At 47.4% G+C, this 17,530-nt stretch overlaps 1 protein-coding gene across 4 annotated transcripts in view; it reads right to left on the bottom strand.

The window, feature by feature from the left end:
- Window positions 1-1,736: 1,736 nt before the first annotated feature.
- Window positions 1,737-17,530, bottom strand: part of LIN9 (lin-9 DREAM MuvB core complex component) — a 73,777-nt gene continuing 57,983 nt past the window's right edge. For all 4 annotated transcript variants that reach the window (XM_068130992.2, XM_068130991.2, XM_068130993.2 and 1 more), the window contains exon 16: window positions 1,737-4,477. The gene's annotated coding sequence lies outside the window, so the exon portion shown is untranslated. The remainder of the gene's footprint in view (window positions 4,478-17,530) is intronic.

Genomic DNA, 17,530 nt, shown 5'->3' with positions numbered 1-17,530 from the left:
GAAGAGGAATGGAGCGGCAGAGAGTGGAGTCATCAGCAAAGAGATAGAGAGGATTTTCAAGAGAGTCAGAGAGATCATTGATGAAGACCAGAAAAAGCACAGGGCCCAGAACACTACCTTGGGGAACTCCAGCCTGAACAGGAAGAGGAGATGAGAGAAACCCATTCAGGGCCACACGTTGACGACGACTAGAGAGGACATCCGCCAGCCATGCGTGGAGATTTCCATGGATACCAAAGGAGGAGAGTTTGGTGAGCAGAGCGGGGTGCCAGACCGTATCGAAGGCACGTGATATGTCAAGGGAGACAGCTCTGATTTCCTGTTTGGCATTGAGGACCTCCATCCATTGTTGAGACAGCAGAAGCAGCATGTCCAGAGTAGAGTGACCTGGTCTGAAACCAAATTGATGATCAGAGATCAAGCCATTGGAGAAGAGGAAAGATTTCATATCCGAAGCAATGATGGATTCCATGACTTTGCTGATAATTGGGAGAAGGCTGATTGGTCTGTAGTTGCTAGGATCTGTTTTTGCACCTTTTTTGTGCAAAGCGGTGATGTTGGCAGATTTCCAAGCAGATGGCAGTTGACCTTGAGCAAAAGTGAGGGTGAAGAGAACAAAGAGAGGGAGTGAAAGAGCGGAAGAACAGGATTTTAGGACCCGTGGGCTGATGCCGTCGGGTCCAGTTGCAGAATCAGAGTCGAGGCTTTCGCCATTGTGGAAACGAGTTTACAATTCTAAATCGAACAAACAAAAAGCCTGGAATAAAACAGGAAGAAGCAGTTTTCACCACTCCATCTGCCAACTTTACCCGACGCATTGTTGGGTTGCGTTTTGTTCTTTCCAATCAAATGTACGAGTACCATACTCGTGAGACAGCGAGGTCCCGCAAACGCAGTTCCCAGGTAAGAGGGATGCTAGGTAGTTCGCCATTGCCTTCCTAGTAGTCAGGGTATGAATTTGGAATTTGTTCAGGGTGCCAATAGCTTGCCTCCTCTTTGTGAAAGACTTAGGATCTTTAAGATCCACCAACATCCCTAGTTCTAGCAGACTGGCCACTGGCACAACATCCGACACACTATGCCTCGCCGTACAGGCGAAACACCAGGGCAACAGTTTACAGTTGGATCAAGATTTGAACCCAGGATAAACAGCTGTCGGCCATTCTTACAGCCTGGTTCGTGTCCTGCAGCCCACAACGAGTTTTGTCGACCTTTCAAACAGTACCGACTATATTATTATTTCATATGGAGCCTATGACTGCTGGTTGCATCATTGTTGGGATTGTGAAGCTGATGCAATGCCCGATTTCCAGTAAGCTAGTACTCATTTTGCACACCTCGCCAGTATGACAGGCTCAATTAACCCACCTGGTCTTATTTCAACTGCACGACAAGAACTCAAACTAAAGACCTTAGCATCTTAAGGAAAGCACCTCAACCACTAAACCTACACAGGCTTAATTTCCAATGTGGACCCCAAGTTGTTACATTGGTGGTCGACGACAGAGCAGGCCATTCCACACATGATTTACAAACCTTCACCACTGCAGGTTCGAGTCCCTCCTGTTCAACTGCAGCCTGCAAAAGCATCTTACAAGGAAAGTACTTGGCACTGTAAAATTTGTCCACCATTTTGGGAAAAGTTTCAAAGCAAGCCAAACTTTTGCCAAACGAGCCAACATGCAGGATGTCAGATCCGGTCTCAAATTAAAAAGTAAATAATCACAACCAAAGTATGTTTGTCACCACGTTTGTGTTTTATTTTAAGTTTAGCTCAACAGGCACAATTTTGATGGAACAAACATTTCATTGTCATTTTTAAAAGACAAAATAGATTGAAAAACGAGAGAGGGAGACAGACAGAGACAGACACACAGAGACAGAGACAGAGAGACAGAGCGAGAGATACAGAGACCGAGAGAGAGAGAGACAGAGACAGAGACAGAGACAGAGACAGAGAGAGAGAGAGAGACAGAGCGAGAGAGACAGAGAGCGAGAGAGACAGACACCGAGAGAGACAGAGACAGAGAGAGAGAGAGAGAGAGAGAGAGAGAGAGAGAGAGAGAGAGAGAGAGAGAGAGACACACAGACACAGAGAGAGACAGAGACACAGAGAGAGAGACACAGAGAGAGAGACACACAGAGAGAGACACACAGAGAGAGAGACAGAGAGACAGAGACAGAGACAGAGACAGACAGAGAGAGAGACAGACAGACACAGACAGACACACAGAGAGAGAGAGACAGAGAGAGAAAGAATAAAAAATAAATAAAAGGAGAACCTATTGCACACCATGCAATAGACAGTTCTGACCATGTTTTTTCACCTTCAATTCCTAAAATTGTCCTCACAATAAAAGATCCATGACGAATGCACGAGGGATGCAATTACTACTATTCAGACAAACAGGGCACGAGACATGTAACTTGAGGTGGAGGGGGAGTGGGAGAAAATGGACGAAATGGAAATTCCTCGGTGGAAATAAGTTGAATTGCAATTGTAAGTGGAAAAATAATAAAACAGGAAGTGGATGGCACACTCACCAAGGGGATAAACACACCAAGTAATGCTGCTCCCAAAATACAGCAAAGGCAAAGGTGTTGTGACATCACAGCTTCGGTTAACAATGGCTCCGCGAGGCTTAAAAAGAGACCGGATGAGTGCAAAAATTCCAGAGCGCGAGCACAATGTTGCCCTGTTAACCATTTCCATATTCCGAGAAGCGTTCAAAGGGTTCTGAAAGGGATAATCCGTTGGTACCCAAAGGCTCATTGAAACTTAATTGGATGTTTGCTTATATGTTTGCAGAGATATTCTGCCAAATATTCCTACAGGTCGCACAAGATGTGCCTGCAACCCTCTTATGGTTAAACTGCCAAAATCAAGACTCTGCTCACCTTCACTACTTCATTCCTCTTTTCTCCCGCCTCTGGAACAAACTCCCTCACTCTCTTCAATCCCACTCCACCCTCCAGGTCTTTAAAACGGCTGTTCACCACCATCTCTTATCTTCCCCAATCCAAAACCTTGATCTTTTCTACCCCCACTAATTCACCCCAGATCCACTTTTTTGAGGTGACTTTTCTCTTCTTTCCTGGAAGTCCTTGGTGTCCTTGCGTTTTATACCTATCCTGCCTCCCCCCCAGGCCCTCTCCCTCCCACACATCTCCCGATGTCCCTGCTCTCAAATGTTGTGTTTGTGTGCTTCCTCTCCTTCTCTCCCCATCTTGTCGACCGCTCCCCTTTTTATATACTTTGCTTGCTTGTTTGTTTGATTTGTTTCTTTGATAAATGTTAGCTCTTTCACGAGCCTCAAGTATACAAAAAAAAAAAAAAAGTATGCCCTTAGTTTTGTTAATCTGAGTGACCACCACCATCAGTAACCCAGTAGGTGAAGGATTTAGTGTTGCCGCAAGTCCCTTGAAGATTACCCCAGGTTTTGTAGTTCTTCTGCAAAATACCTTTATATTGGGGTTGGGGGGAGGAGGGAGGAAGGGGGCTTGGTTAAGGAGGGATAATGCTGACAGGTACCGAGCTGTTGCTCTGCTCACGACACTATCCCACAATCCTCCGAACTCGACCTTTTTCTCCTGCCTCAGTTTCAGCACATCTGCTTTCTTTGGAAGTCCGTCCTCCGAGTTACTGCCGGCAAGTGCGACCGACGCATGAACTGTTGCCCTGGTCGAGGCAATAAATCGAGGATTGCTGCATTAAGGCCACCGGAATATCCACACCACTTGCAATTTCCAAAATCAGCATTTTTCACCATCATCTTTTCACAATAATTTTCACATGTGGGGGCATGCACCAGTGAGGGGAGAGTGTGCACAACGTCGGAGCTTGGTCAAAACAAGATTGGTTCCCAATAAATCTCAGCCATCACGGGCGACGGCAGCATCAAGAGTTTCTTGAACAGTTCAATGCAGACCCACCTGATATTGACACTCATCTGGTGAACCGATGAAACATTGCTTCTCAACTCGAATCCATGGCAGAAATAAAAATAAATAAATTAAATACACATGTTGATACAACTTGGACTAATGTACCGTACCCTGTTCCTATAATCTGCCAAAGCACCCCTCGCATTTATAGGTTTTCGTTTTTGCTTCAACAATGCAAAACAGTTTGATTATTATTGACGTCCGTGTTAAAATAACATAGCAAATAAAGATGATGGGAAAGACATCAAGCAGAAATCGACAAACTTAACATATGTCCGGTTAAAAACAACCCTTCAATGCGCGTGCATCATCGGAGTGCTCAGAGCAGAGCAGAATGTCCCTTACACTCGACACGTTTAAAATTGCTTTCGAGACCACTTCATTATGCACAATAATTAAAAATGGAGCAACAAACAGCAATGTGAAAAAAACGACAACGTTCAGAAAAGCAGAGAAGTGCGACAGAGAAAATGGAGCGTGGACACCACGGTTCAGTTCAATACTTCAGCTCGATGAGCAGTCATTTGCGATCCTTGGAGGAAGGCAGACATCGGGGGAAGTAGGAAAAGCAAAATTAGTCCAGCACCCAGACCCATTTTGGGCAAAAAATGAATAAATAAATAAAAATGCTTGCAAAACTTTACAGCATTGGATTGGACCAAAGCAACATTTGTGTCACGGACATGCAGGCATTTCCATCCGAGGAACAAAACCATATTGCCAGGTTGAAAAAGCCAAAATGTTCAAAGGTAGAAATGAGTGTTCATGTAGAGATTCTTGGCACAGGTTTATTATTATTATTTATTTTTTTAATGGCGTGGCCCATAGGGCAAAGCCGTCAAGAACAGTGTTTGTCCGTCTGTATGTATGTATGTATGTATGTATGTATGTATGTATGTATGTATCCTCAAACGTATAACAACCAGAGCTGAGGATCTGGTCACATGACAGGGTGATGTGATTATGTCTGTCATTATGCCGGTTCGGCGGCCGACTCCACTCTCCGGCATTTTGATTCCAATTCGTTCAAGCCGAACATATCGTCGAACCTGTCATATACACTACATGACCAAAAGCATGTGGACACCCGAACATCGAACATCTCATTCCAAAATCATGGGCATTAATATCGAGTTGGTCCCCCCCTTTGCTCCTTTAAACAGCCTCCACTCTTCTGGGAAAACTTTCCACTAGATGTTGGAACATTGCTGCAGGGATTTGCTTCCATTCAGCCACAAGAGCATCAGTGAGGTCTGGCACCGATGTTAGGCGATTAGGCCTGTCTCGCATTCAGCATTCCAATTCATCCCAAAGGTGTTCGATGGGGTCGAGGTCAGGACTCTGTACAGGCCAGTCAAGTTCTTCCACACCAATCTCGACAAACCATTTCTGTATGGACCTCGCTTTGTGCACGGGGGCATTGTCATGCTGAAACAGGAAAGGGCCTTCCCCAAACTGTTGCCACAATGTTTGAAGCGCACCATCATCTAGAATGTCATTGTATGCCGTAGCGTTAAGATTTCCTTTCACGGGAACTAAGGGGCGTAGCCCGAACCATGAAAAACAGCCCCAGACCATTATTCCTCCTCCACCAAACTTTACAGTTGGCACTCTGCATTCAGGCAGGTAGCGTTCTCTTGGCATCCGCCAAACCCAGCTTCGTCCGTCTGACTGCCAGATGGTGAAGCGTGATTCATCACTCCAGAGAACGCGCTTCCACTGCTCCAGAGTCCAATGGCAGTGAGCTTTACACCATTCCAGCCAACACTTGGCATTGTGCATGGTGATCTTAGGCTTGCGTGCGACTGCTTGGCCATGGAAACCCATTTAATGAAGCTCCGGACAAACATGTGTTGTGCTGACGTTGCTTCCAGAGGCAGTTTGGAACTCGATAGCGAGTGCTGCAATCGATGAGACGATTTTTACGCGCTACACGCTTCAGCACTCAGCAGTCCCGTTCTGAGCTTGTGTGGCCTACCACTTCGTAGCTGAGCTGTTGTTGCTCCAAGACGTTTCCACTTCACAATAACAGCACTTAGTTGACCGGGGCAGCTCCAGCAGGGCAGAAATTTGACGAACTGCCTTGTTGGAAAGGTGGCATCCCATGACCGTGCCACGTTGAAAGTCACTGAGCTCTTCAGTACGGTCCTTTCAACTGCCAATGTTTGTCCATGGCTGTGTGCCATGTGTGCCATGTGTGCACCTGTGTGCCATGTGTCCATTGCATGGCTGTGTGCTTGATTATATGTGCACCTGTCAGCAATGGGTGTGGCTGAAACAGCCAAATCCACCAATTACAAAGGGTGTCCACATACTTTTGATCATGTAGTGTATCACAATCACCATGCGCTGCCTTTACATTTTTAATTCTGTGTGAAACAAACAAACCGATTGTTAAAATGACCATTAAATATCGAAAGCATCGGCGTTATGTCTATTCCAAGAAAAACGGTACGTTTTGACCTTATAGACGATGGATTTCTGAGAAATGTGAATGTCAGGTGCATTTTTGGGTAAAAGTTGGGAACTTCACTTTTTTACATAATTAGGGTATGCTGAATTCAATTAACCCAGTTCCCAAGCCGAATTTTGAGTTTTTGACCTTCTAATTAACATAAACAAAATGGCCACCAAATTGCCATTTTTGGACAATTTCTTTGAACAAGCATTTATATATCATGGATACATGCAGCTCTTTTACTTTAACTTTACAACTTTTACCCCAAAATGCACCTAGAAGCTTATACATGGCCTTTTTTCATAAATCCGTCTTGTCTATATTATGGTTGGTGACATTGAAAGTCATTCAAACTGATATTGAAATTGGAGACTATAAAATGGGAAATGGTTTTAATAAGACAATGTTTCATACAACCATTTATTCTAAAGTTAAGTATACATGGCCATGAAGCACAAACATTCAGGAATGTCACACATGTTGTTTTGCCAAACTACATCAAATTCATACAAGGGGTCTGATCATCACTCTGTTGCTGACAGGCACACATTGATGTGCACCTCAACTCTGAATAGCAACATTTGCAGCGTCGTCTTGCATTGCTTCTGGCATGCACAACAAATCATCTCGAGGCAACTTTCTGGGATTGGACTCGGTGATATCAGAATAGGCTCTAGTCCTGAATCACCACGTTTCCATCCCATTTCCACAGGTGCAGGAAGGTCAGGTATGGCACAATGAACATTTCTCCATACCATGGCTTGATAGTGTACTCGCATAGAATGGAAATGGAGCATCACTTGTCGGTGACATTGCTTCCGATTTACCATTCTTGGGGAACAACATATGTCGTGCTGAATCAACAGAGGTTGTTTTTGTTCTGTGCACATCATATATTCTGCAGACGAACACTTCTGCAGATTTGATCGTCTCCTCTGTGAGTTCACCAATGCCCAAGTTCAGCAGTTTATGGTGCTCTTTGAAGACTTTCTTTGATGTTCGTTTGGTGTGATTTGCAAAATAGGAGGTGGTGTCACACCCAGTTAATGTGTGACATGGTAGCAGTGCTGTGGACAAACGTATCGGTAGATTGTATAAAACAGCATCAATTGGTGTATAACACCGTTTTTGATGTACCTGACATTATCCAAAGATGTTCACATTGTGCACGTGGGAAGTTGGGAAACCAAAAGCAGGAGAACATCGATGTCCCTTAATGACACAACAACTGTCTTAAACTGGCTGTGCACAGCATGCAACACGAGCCTTGTGTCAGCTTCTTCGTGTGTGGATCTTAGCGCATTCAAATCAGTTGTCCCTTTTGACGACCTGACCTCTAGTTCCTCCCTGAATCCTCCAGCAACTACAATTTATTTGTCCTTCGGTGCCTGTGACCACAATTCCTCGGACAAGAAATTTACAAGATCGGCTTTATTGTCAGCCAGTGACAGGAAATTCTTCCAGTTTTTTGGAAGAGGCACGTCATGACCCTCAATAAGTCGCCTAATTGGTCGAGTGGCTATGCTGCGGCGTGTTCGCCATAATGTTCAGTGGAATGATGGCACCAGTTGCTTGATCCAAGGATTTTAGAGTGCTCTCAGCTAACGAGGTGTCTACTTGCAACACCTGCTCATAGCTCAGGCAGTGTACAGCCTTGTTAAACAGCTTCACTAGATATTTTGACCATGTAGCTTGGTGTAGCGTACTGGCAAGGCCAACATGCATCGGAGTCCATTTTTTGCCACCACTGACACAGTAAACAAGATCCTGTGCTACACTCAGAACTCTGCTTCAGACACGTGCCTCATCGTTTTCAGCACTGTCATCTTCTAGGGCCTCTTTACCACCAAAGATAAATCTCAATAGCATATATAAACTATCTGGAATGCATGCTCATGCCTCATCTTCACTTACAGAGAAAACTTGGTGGCCTTGGGTTGCCATCATATCCCCACGAATTTTCAGAGCTACATGTATCAGTGATAGGAAAATGTCATCTTGAGGCTCATATTTAGGCAGTGTTAACATTTCCTTACTCTCCTGGATGTCGTCTTTCATTTGCAGAACTGCAGTAGGCTGATAATTTGTGGGATCAGTATAGTTTTCTGCTCTGATGGACACCTGTCAAGAGGTTGAAAGAAGTTGAAAAGGTTACCGAGCTGTGACTGCAACTTTGCCTTGAACGTTGTGCTTCTACTGTAGTAGGACTGTTGAATCATGGTTGAAGCTTTCTCAGACAGCTCCTTATACCTTTCCCAGACATAGTCAAGGAGAAGTACGTGCCCTTTGTCAGCTGCTTGATGGAGCTCCTTACATAGCCATCTCATAGCAAGGTCTGTATTGGCCGATTCCTGCTTCGTTTTACAGGTATATCTGGTGAATGCTCTTGGACAAGTCAGGTGATATTTGGCCTCAGCTGCGATTAAGTCAATCTCTCCAGCCAAGCAAATGCCTTCTTTGTAGTCAAGATGAGAAGCTTGAATAATTTGATCACTCATTTGTTTTGTCATTACTGAGCTCAGCCATACCTTCATATCAGTGCTTTGACAGAAAATGCATAAGTTCCAGTTGACAGGTTTCACCCTTTTTCGCAATGAACGCATGTCACCACCTGACACCACTGCAACTTGCTTCCTCCTTCGAATACTGCCCGAGTCCTCTGTAGGCGTTCAATTTTACTCTTGTCCGTGAAGTGACCATAGCTCATTTTGTGCCACACAAGAGTTACAGCTGGAGCAGAATCTAACATCTTCAAGACGATCAATCGCATCTATATTTGTCGAGTCCCTTAGCTTCCTTCTGCTACATGCAGCAGTCCTTACTGTACCGAGTCCATGATCACTTGCTTCACTTAGAGGAACTCTGGCTTTATGGGTTTGGCAGAATATACACAAGCTGTAATCCACAGACGAAGGCCTCTTCAAGGTAACTACTGGATCCATAGTCACCTGCAACTAAAAATAAACATTTATTTGCCTCAAACACATACTACAGGTATATATTAACATTTGGATAATAAAAACTGTGGACTGCACGGGAATGAAGATTAGATAGATTAGATTACCACAAAGGGATGTAACGGGGAGGGAGACATGATATATAAATGCTTGTTCAAAGAAATTTTCCAAAAATGGCAATTTGGCGGCCATTTTGTTTATGCTATTTAGGTCAAAAACTAAAAATTCGGCTTCGGAACAGGGTTAATCGAATACAGCATACGCTAATTATGTTAAAAAGTGAGGTTCCCAACTTTTACCCAAAAATGCACCGAGAAGCTTATACATGGCCTTTTTCCATAAATCCGTCTGGTCTATTAGGCTTCATGCCTCACCTTCGGACTGTTTCGGACAAATTAAGCCCAAGTTTCTTAACACAGTAGTGCATCGTTTCAGTAGCATCGTTTTTGTAATATAAATAATAATAATAATATAGTAAATATTGTTGTGGATATGAGAATGTTGTTCTTTTTTATTGTTGTGCAGTGAATTGTTGTAAAATGTCACCCTCCTTCCTGCATTTGTTGTTGTATAAAGGTCAAAGGGCGATCCCGTAGTTAATTCCATAAAACATACACGAAGGACACCATATATCCCTGTTCAGTAGTTTATCTATATATATAAAGTAGAGTTGGCCTCTATCTATGATCTCTAAGATCTCGAGAACCCGTGGACGGATTTGCGAGCGGAAAGTACTGTTCGACTCGGGATGGTCCCAGGAATGTCACGGAGACATAAACATTTAAAAAATTTCGGGTTTTAAAATTAGCGTATTATTAGCACTAGCAGAAGAGAGAGGGATTCGAAGGGAGGGAGCGCAGCGCTTCTAGCGCTTCTGACTACAGCACACCTTAAAATTAAAAAAACTTCGGGTCTACAATCTCTAAGATCTCGAGAACCCGTGGACGGATTTGCGAGCGGAAAGTACTGTTCGACTCGGGATGGTCCCAGGAATGTCACGGAGACATAAACATTTTAAAAATTTCGGGTTTTAAAATTAGCGTTCCCCTCCCCTCCTCTTCCCCCTCCCCTCCTCCTCCCACTCCCGTGCAAAGCCGGGTACCTCTGCTAGTATCCTTATGTGTATTAGTGTAAGGCTGTGTCTTCCATTAATTGACACTCCATTGCACTGCATTAAATAAAGTAGATCCCTCCGACATGGCATCTTCAAAGTGCCAGGTTTGCCAGGTTTGCTGCAATTGCCAACTGCATTTGGGTGGTTTTCTTCGTTCGCCATTGCTGCCCTTTGGCTGGGGCTAGCTCGAATCGCCCCAAAACCACCATTGGCCACGAGGTAAGGTCGGAGAAGAAGGGCGTGTCTCCACCTCGTCATAGAGGGGAGGAGTGAACCAGCCCTGGCCGACCAACCCAGAACAAGGGGTTGGCTTTAGAGGGCGGAGAGAGAACGTTTGGGGGAGGTTCGCAAAAGGGTCAAGGGTGGGGTTTATATAACCCGAGGAAGACGCCCCCAGAGAGTAGAGGAGGGAGGAGATCAGATCACAGACAAGCCTGAAGAGAGTCCTGGAGTTTGTGAGAGAGGGAGAGAGAACCCGTCACGCCAGACCCCCCACCAACAGCGTTGGCTCCACCAAGCAGCTCCGACCCGTTACCCCGCGCACACGACAGGATCGGTGGCATCGGCGGCCGTCGAGGTCCAGCCCGACGTCCCGTGCGGGATCAAGCTCCAGCCAGCTCCGTGCCTTCCTCCCCCTCCAGCCACCCACCTCCTTCCAGCCAATCCACTCTGCAATTCCCCGTGTGAGTCCGTCTTTGTTTGTTCTGTCCAGGGTATTAATTAAGCCTGTTTAGATAAGCTAGCGATTTTCACTGTGTCTCTTTGATTTCTTCTGTAAATTATTTTATTATCCTTCCTTCTCCTTGGTTACTTTTGGTTGTAAATAGCAAATAAATTATATTCGTATTCCCTAATTCTGTCTTCCTCTTCTTCACATCCGTGTCGCCTTTGTCTTTTCCCCATTGAATATCTGTGGCACGATTTGGCCCACGTTTAAGGGATCGGGTCTAGTCATTGTAAAAACAGTTCGGGCCGCGGCGCCATCCGCTCGGCAAATTAACATCTTATCCGCGGTCCGTAACAATTGGTGTCGGAGTGAGATTCGGGTCCCGAACCAAATTTTTTATAACACAAAAAAAAATTTGGTCAAAATTTGGAGCGGCCGAAATTTTGTTATAACATCCCAAATTGAAAGTCGTGCCATGGATAGTCAAGGCGGCGGGATGCCGGTGGGGGAACTAGAAGGGGGGGTAGAATCGACCCAGGACCCCAGGGAAGAAGTGGGGAAAATGGAGGAGGAGAGCAAAGAAGGTGCGGTCGTGGGGGTTACAGGCACACGAAATGGAGGCCTCCCGTACATGACGGCGATAGCCGGACCCGCAGTGCCAATGGACTGGGGCGTTTTGATGATGCATTTCAGTGCCACTCTGAGAGGTGACAGTAAGGGATTTGATGCAATGATGGCTACTCAGGGGCTAGACGCAAAAAAAGCGAGGCACGAAGCAAGGTACAACCCGGTTGGATTTCAGGAGCAAATAAACGCCACGATGGAAAGAATACAGGAAGACATTGACCGCAGGGTGGGCGAAAAGGTCCCAGGGGTGCACGAGAAGGTAACGCGGGTCGAGGAGCACTGGTTGGGTGAAGTGGAGGAAAGCGCGGGTACAATGACGGGTATAGAAATCGCGACCCGGGGTATGGGGCAGCCGGCGACCGCTGAGGTAGAAGAGGGAATTTTATTAAAGCCAGCGGTCGTCGTGGTGAATTAAAAAAAAGCAGTAGAGGGTATAATAAAAATTGAAAAGACGACGGAGGTAGCCCAGCAGTTCGAGGAAGGAATGGATTATGTACAAAGTCCGTGCTCACATCACGATGCTGTGCTTAACCCAAATGGAAGTTTGCAGGTGCGCGTGGAGAAAAGGATCCCCCAGGTGAGTCGTGCTGTGTATTGTGAGGGGAGATTTTGTGGAAGGATGTTTGGCGACAACAGGATCGTCGCGCGATTGGGATCAATATGGCACCCGGGCGTTGGTGAAGGGTCCCCTGTGAGTGCAAATGGCGCGCGTGTGAGGAAAAAGTGTGCGTCAAAGAGTGAGCGTGTTATAAAGTGTGGGAGTGATACCGAGTGCGAGCGAGAATGCACGTCGGGGTGTACGGAGTGTGACACGGAGTGAGAGCAATACGGAGTGTACGTGCGAGGGTGAGTGTGACACGGAGAGTAAGGTGGTGGTGGAACGTGTGCGAGGAAGCACACCTGAGTTGGTCGTGGCGCGGGTGTGGGAGAGCCCATCTGAGCACGTTAGTGGGTGGATGCAAGAGTGCACGCCCATGGTGAGTGGTACGGAGTACGTACCGAGGGAGAGTGCGCAAGACGGTGCGCGAGGTGGGTTAAGGAGGTGTGCGAACGGCGAGTGTGCGCGAGAGGTGTGGTGTGTAACAGGGAGTGCGTTGGTGGAATGGACGGAGTGTGTGGAATGTACGGACGGCGTTGGAACGCCGGGTTTTGTGAGTGTCAAAAGGGTCGCGTGTGCATGTGGGCATGCGAGTAAAGCATCGACGTTGAACAGGGCAGCGTTTAGGGCGACGGATAGCCGATGCGAGCACTCGGGGCGCGGTGCGCTTTGTTGGATGCCAGGCCCGGCGCGGATCGATGCTGCGTCGCTTCTCTTCGAAGCGTCGTTGCCGATTCGGGCTTGGCCCCGCCCTGCACGGTCGAGTCCGGGCCTTGTCGGGCGAGGCGACCGGTCCGGTTCAAGGGCGAGGAGGAGGAGGAAGCGGAACGGTGCCCCCCGGTGGCGGGGGCGGGGTTCCGACCGGGCGAGATCGAGCCATCGGACCCGGGACCGCAAGGTTCCGAGCCGCGATGATGCGTGGAACCTCGGCCCGAGCATGCCTCCTCCCCAGAGTCGTGAAAGCCGGACGGATTCAACCTGCAGGCGACCAAGCCACCCAAATTCATTGCTCGGCTGCCGAGTTTAATGATGTCATGACGCACCGAGGCTCAGATAAAGCGGACTGACGATGAGGATAGTGTTTTGGACCCGAAATTAGAAAAAGCAAAATTTGATGATTGGCAGAGTGATTGGCAAATTTTTAATTAGCTGGAATTTGGTGTGCAAAATTTATAGTGGGAGATACCCGATGTGGTGGGATGGCAACTCTGCCATCTCTCGCAACGGGGGCAAAGGAGCACTAGGTTATAGGGTTGGCAGTGAAAACTAGCCCAGGAGGGTTAGGATAATGATAGGGATCTAGAGAAGATGACCTTAGGTAACGGTAAGATTAGGTAGTGACAATGATACCTGTAGTGGGGATGCAGGTAGATTAGTTTCGATGATAATGACGTGGTATGTGCTTAGTTTAAAGGGAAGACGGGGAGCACTAAGTTAGGAGGGCACCAGGTAGTTCAGATGATGCCGTGTGAGTGTTGGAGGTGTATTCAAGTGTATTGAGCAGGGTATGAGTAAATGATTGTGGTTAAAAGGTGTGATTGCACAGGTGTGCAACTGGACAGGTGTATGGAGCAGTGTTTGAGTGATAGTGATGAGTGTGTTGACCCAAATGGTCCAGGAAGGAAGGAGGGTGCAGGTGGCACCAGGTGTGATTGCACAGGTGTGCAACTACAGGTGAATGGAGAACAGGTGTATGGAATAAATGGTCTGGAGTATATGGAGTATTGGAATGGATGGTCGTGGAGTGAGTATGGGGGAAACTGTGGAGTGGAGTGGATGGTGCGAAGGTGTGAATGGGGGAAGAATGGACCCCCATCACGAATACCCGGGGAGGGTAGTGTAAGTGTTAGGTAGAGGGTACAGGTAAATTGTGGTTGGATATTGGCATCTGCGGTGCGTGGTGGAAGAATGGTATTTGGATGGGTGCATTAGTGACGTGGAAATGGCTGGGCGTGTAGCCTGTTAGTGTGTGGAGTTGGTTTGGGCACTCCACCACTGTGAGGATGTCGGCCAGGTGAGGCCGCAGGTGGGCTCTGGGAGCCGGTAGAGTTGTTGTGGATGGGGCCCGAGGATCCGGAGGACGGACCCGGGTAGCCCAGTGCCAGAGGGCACCGAGGGGTGACAGAGCCGGGAGGGGCCTTCCCCAATTAGATAGGTTAGGGTGAGGAGCTAGGTAAGCTCGGGTGGCAACTGCAGTGGTGGAGGTGTGCAGGTGGGTAGGCCTGCTGGGAGAGCTACACGCCCCAGTCCTGAAATTGTGCAAGGGCACAGGGAGTTGAATCGGGGGAGTGAGACCCCAAATTGAGAAGCACCACAGTTTGGTCAATGGGAATTGGTTTTTAGAACCCATAGTGTAAGTTGGCCAATGGATTGGCAGGGAAAGACCCCGGGTAGTGTAAAGTGTGTTAATGTCATTTAGAGGATAGTTAGGATGGAGATCTCATCGCACCATCTACATCCACTCACCTGGGATGACGTACCTCCAAACCATGCCAGGTTGTTTTTATTATTTTTATGATGCAAATGTTTTGGATTGTGAGACGCATCATGACGTGGGTGTGACATTGTGCTTGTTGTTCCATCTCTTCCTCATGAGGATTGATGATGAATTGGGTGATGGCAAATTTTGGATAGAGGGATTGTGGAGATGAATTTGGTATAGGGGAAATATGGGGAAGACGTGACAGTAGTGACGGATTTGTAATGTGTAGATGTTGTAAATATGGGGTAAGGGCAAGGGTAGAGTAGGTGACAGGGGGGGTGACGTACGGTAGGGACGAGCTTTTCTCCGCTCCGTCTCCATACGCACCTCGCTTGCATTGCCTTGCATTGCCTTGTTGATGTGTACCCTTGAGACCTTACCCCTCGCTCATCTGTCTTTTCCCCCTTTTGTCTCCCACATGAGGACTGTGCGCCATTGGGCGCCGAGGGGAGCGTGCGTGAGTCCGCCATTGTGCGCCCGGAACTCCCAGAACCAGCTGTCTGCATCGATGCACCACATTATGGACCACATGTCTGTGGCTGAGCACCACTTATGGACCCCATGGGTTGGGGCATGGCCCCTCTGCTGGAACCGGCCATGAAGGCCCGAGATCTTGCTGGCGGACCTTGGTCACAGGGCACCTTTGCCCCACAGGTGAACCACAATAGTCGGCCCTGTGGGCCATAAATAAAAACGGACACGTTTTGTGCATTTTATTAGTGCAAATAGGCCGCCAGCAAAGACGATGACAACCACAGGAAAATAACATGGCCAGCAGAGGGAGCCGAAGAGGAAGACCAGCACCAGGGTTTGTTGTTTTTATTTTTTAATGAACAGTGATGACTGTGCACCGATGGTGCTTGATGGTGCTTTGGGTGCTTCCTGGTGCATCGATGCAGGGCAGACCGTCTCCTCCCCCCCCCCCCCCCCCCCAAAAGAACGATCACAGGTCCTGGGTTAGTATTGTAGATAAAAGCAGAGCCATTGTAAATAATGCGCCCCCACCGTAAATGTATAGTTTGAAGACCATTCCGCAATTCGGTTAGCTGTGGGCGTGAATCTGTTAGGCAGGGTGCAATGGAGCAGAGGGACATATTTATTTATGTTTTAAAACTGTCGCACTCGGTCAGGTTAAATGTAGAGGGAACTACACCTACGTGCCACACTCAGGTAAAAGTTCATAGGCCCGGGACGTGCCTAAGGGGAGGAGGGTGCAGTGTTGTGGATATGAGAATGTTTTTTATATTTATTGTTGTGCAGTGAATTGTTGTAAAATGTCACCCTCCTTCCTGCATTTGTTGTTGTATAAAGGTCAAAGGCCGATCCCGTATTTAATTCCATAAAACATACACGAAGGACACCATATATCCCTGTTCAGTAGTTATATCCTTATTATGTGTATTAGTGTAAGGCTGTGTCTTCCATTAATTGACACTCCATTGCACTGCATTAAATAAAGTAGATCCCTCCGACATGGCATCTTCAAAGTGCCAGGTTTGCTGCAATTGCCAACTGCATTTGGGCGGTTTTCTTCGTTCGCCATTGCTGCCCTTTGGCTGGGGCTAGCTCGAATCGCCCCAAAACCACCATTGGCCACGAGGTAAGGTCGGGGAAGAAGGGCGTGTCTCCACCTCGTCATAGAGGGGAGGAGTGAACCAGCCCTGGCCGACCAACCCAGAACGAGGGGTTGGCTTTAGAGGGCGGAGAGAGAACGTTTGGGGGAGGTTCGCAAAAGGGTCAAGGGTGGGGCTTATATAACCCAAGGAAGACGCCCCCAGAGAGTAGAGGGAGGAGATCAGATCACAGACAAGCCTGAAGAGAGTCCTGCGAGTTTGTGAGCGAGGGAGAGAGAACCTGTCATGCCAGACCCCCCACCAGCAGCGTTGGCTCCACCAAGCAGCTCCGACCCGTTACCCCGCGCACACGACAGGATCGGTGGCATCGGCGGCCGTCGAGGTCCAGCCCGACGTCCCGTGCGGGATCAAGCTCCAGCCAGCTCCGTGCCTTCCTCCCCCTCCAGCCACCCACCTCCTTCCAGCCAATCCACTCTGCAATTCCCCGTGTGAGTCCGTCTTTGTTTGTTCTGTCCAGGGTATTAATTAAGCCTGTTTAGATAAGCTAGCGATTTTCACTGTGTCTCTTTGATTTCTTCTGTAAATTATTTTATTATCCTTCCTTCTCCTTGGTTACTTTTGGTTGTAAATAGCAAATAAATTATATTCGTATTCCCTACTTCTGTCTTCCTCTTCTTCACATCCGTGTCGCCTTTGTCTTTTCCCCATTGAATATATGTGGCACGATTTGGCCCCCGTTTAAGGGATTGGGTCTAGTCATTGTAAAAACAGTTCGGGCCGCGGCGCCATCCGCTCGGCAAATTAACATCTTATCCGCGGTCCGTAACAATATGATCATAACACTTTAATCCCAATGTCGTGAATACAAAGTTGATGGATTGAAGCGGTGTATAAACACATGGGGAGAGGTATAAAACACATGGACATTGCTAGGACTTCCAGGAAAGAAGTCGGTATTTCAAAAAAGTGGATCTGCGGTGAATTAACGGGGGTAGAAAAGATCAAGGTTTTGGATGGGGGAAGATAAGAGATGGTGGTGAACAGCTGCTTTAAAGACCTGGAGGGAGGAGTGAGATTGAAGAGGGTGAGGGAGCTTGTTCCAGAGGCA

Source organism: Myxine glutinosa, chromosome 11 (assembly GCF_964187855.1).
Source record: "Myxine glutinosa chromosome 11, kmMyxGlut1.1, whole genome shotgun sequence".
NCBI classification, from domain to species: domain Eukaryota; kingdom Metazoa; phylum Chordata; class Myxini; order Myxiniformes; family Myxinidae; genus Myxine; species Myxine glutinosa.
This window is presented reverse-complemented; position numbering and strand designations above follow the sequence as displayed.